Genomic DNA, 2,987 nt, shown 5'->3' on the forward strand with positions numbered 1-2,987 from the left:
CAACCTTATGTAGGGGATGTTTCGCCTTCTCACTTTAGCCCGTCTTCGAACGGATGTTCTTAGGCTACCCAGAGGATACTTGGTCAAAGACCGGAAGTAGTGAGCTGCTTGAGCCATGTGTAAAAGAATCGCTTCTGGCCACTCCCAAGTGAATGGCGATCAGAGAACTTTCCTCACTTGCGTGAACTTCTACACATGACTCCATCCTCCCAGTGCAAACATTCAGTATTTTCAAAAATATATATAGTATATATGTATATAAAATAGTTCGAGCTGCAGAACTAAATAGAGAAGGTACCATCTTCTATAAGAGTGTACAGCTGCTGGCGTATGCCGATGATATTGATATGATCGGCCTCAACACCCGCGCCGTTAGTTCCGCTTTCTCCAGGCTGGTCAAGGAAGCACAGAAAATGGGTCTGGCAGCGAACGAGGGCAAGAGGAAATATCTCCTGTCATCAAACAAACAGTCGTCGCACTCGCAACTTGGCTCTCACGTCACTGTTGACAGTCATAACTTTGAAGTTGTAGATAATTTCGTCTATTTAGGAACCAGTATTAACACCACCAACAATGTCAGCCTGGAAATCCAACGCAGGATTGCTCTTGCCAACAGGTGCTACTTCGGACTGAGTAGGCAATTGAAAAGTAAAGTCCTCTCTCGACGAACAAAAGCTAAACTCTATAAGACGCTCATAATTCCCGTGCTGCTATATGGTGCAGAGGCTTGGGCGATGACAACAACCGATGAGTCGACGTTACGAGTTTTCGAGAGAAAAGTTCTGCGAAAGATTTATGGTCCTTTGCGCATTGGCCACGGCGAATATCGCATCCGATGGAACGATGAGCTGTACGAGATATATGACGACATTGACATAGTTCAGCGAATTAAAAGACAGCGGCTACGCTGGATAGGTCATGTTGTCCGGATGGATGAAAACACTACAGCTCTGAAAGTATTCGACGCAGTACCCGCCGGGGGAAGCAGAGGAAGAGGAAGACCTCCACTCCATTGGAAGGACCAAGTGGAGAAGGACCTGGCTTCGCTTGGAATATCCAATTAGCGCCACGTAGCGAAAAAAAGAAACGACTGGCGCGCTGTTGTTAACTCGGCTATAATCGCGTATGCGGTGTCTACGCCATTCAAGAAGAAGAAGAAGATATAACAGAAATTAATTATAAAATATGAAATTATCAAGTAACGAACTTATTCCAGTGTGAGAACGTTTTTGTATAATTTTCCATTGGAGTCAGATCGGGCAAAATAATGTTTTTTGGGCATTTAAATTAAAACAGCCAACATTTATTACAATTAAAAATTATTTTATATTGGACTTGTAATATATCGCGAATCTATTTAAATCTTCTTTATGATTTTATGGCTTTTGAACTTTCAGTACATACTTAATAAGGTGAATTAAGCCAACTAGCAGGCTCAATTAATAAACGTTTTTAATCATTGGTAATAGAAAATTAATATTACTATGCATCACATTGCAAAACATTTCATGAAATATATTTAAATTTCGCATTTTCTTTATTTTTCATTGTTTTACAATTTTTATTAGCGATCTTGAACGGAGGCAACAAATCCCTTCGTTCACATATATTTTCTGTATAATTTCGATCTGGCCGTTCCAGTCATTCCAATTGCAAAACGACAAAAACCTACCAGATCCAGTCAACTGTCAAAGTTTGGTAGGTGAGCGGTTCTCACATTTTCAGTGGCAGGAGAGTAGGGCATCTTTTGATCTATGCTTTAAAATCCCAAAGGAAAAGAAAGTAAATATTACAATATGCTTAGAATGTCGAAGGTTTTTCGTTATATTTCTTAGGCATTCTCCCATTCAATTGAAAATTCCAGAAAATGTAACAGTGTTGGTGAACAGCTGAATATGTGTTTGTGCAATCTGTTACCTCCGTCTTGCAGGTCGTTTCACTCGCAGAATTTTAGTTATTTGTACAAGAATTCATTAGTTATTAGCAATCGTACAAAAAAGAAGCCGTTTTAACTATATAAAAAAATTAAGGAGCAGCAATGTGCATTGTACTCTTAAAAAAGGAGAATAATATTTGATCACAAAAAAGTCAAAAAGCCAACTCAGATTGCTGAAATTATGAGTTGTTCGAGGAAAATGCTATACAACTTTTGTTAAAAGTGATCCAAATTTGCTCTAAAATTAAAAATTCGCAAAGGTACCGGGTGTAAAACAACGGATCTTGTTCATAGAGTCATCATCAGAAATAGCAAGGCCGATCCTTTTAAATCATCGCGATAGGTTATGGCGAAAATTAAACACACATTTGGGATCAACGAATCCAGTAGACTTGTGCGAAGACGTCTAAATGATGGCCAGTTGTTTTGGACGAATGAGTCGAAAAAACCGCTCCGCCAAAAAAAAAAATCACTACTGGACTTTGCTACAGAACATTTAGAAAAGAACGTCCAATTTTGGAAAAGGGTTCTGTGAAGCAATGAAGCTAAGATGAACCATATCGGATCGGATGGAAAACCATTTGTCCATCGTCCCAGGTGTCAGACGTATATCTCCAAATACGCTGCAAAAGCTGTTAAGCATAGTGGTACGGTGTTGGACTATTAGTAAGGATAAATGGCAGAAAGGACCAATTTGAATACCTAAACATTCTCAAAAATACAATGGAACCCTTTGCATTCAAATCGATGCCAGTGAATTGGAGTTTTATGCATGAAAATTACCCAAAGCACGCAGCTAAAAGTGTGAGGAACTGGCCCGATGCAAATCCGATTGAGAATTTATAGAACGACGTTAATATGCATATTGCCAAGAGAAAATTCAAAAATGCGGAAGAACCTTGGACTGGAATCAAGGAAGCATGGTACGCGATTCCCCAAAGGAGGCGTCAGATTTAGTGGAGAGCTTGCCCCGACGATGCCGAGCAATTTTGAAAAATTTGAGCACACAACGCTATAATACTTATTAGATTTCTAATAAATTTATTAAATT

The sequence above is a fragment of the Bactrocera tryoni genome, chromosome 2 (assembly GCF_016617805.1).
Source record: "Bactrocera tryoni isolate S06 chromosome 2, CSIRO_BtryS06_freeze2, whole genome shotgun sequence".
NCBI lineage: Eukaryota > Metazoa > Arthropoda > Insecta > Diptera > Tephritidae > Bactrocera > Bactrocera tryoni.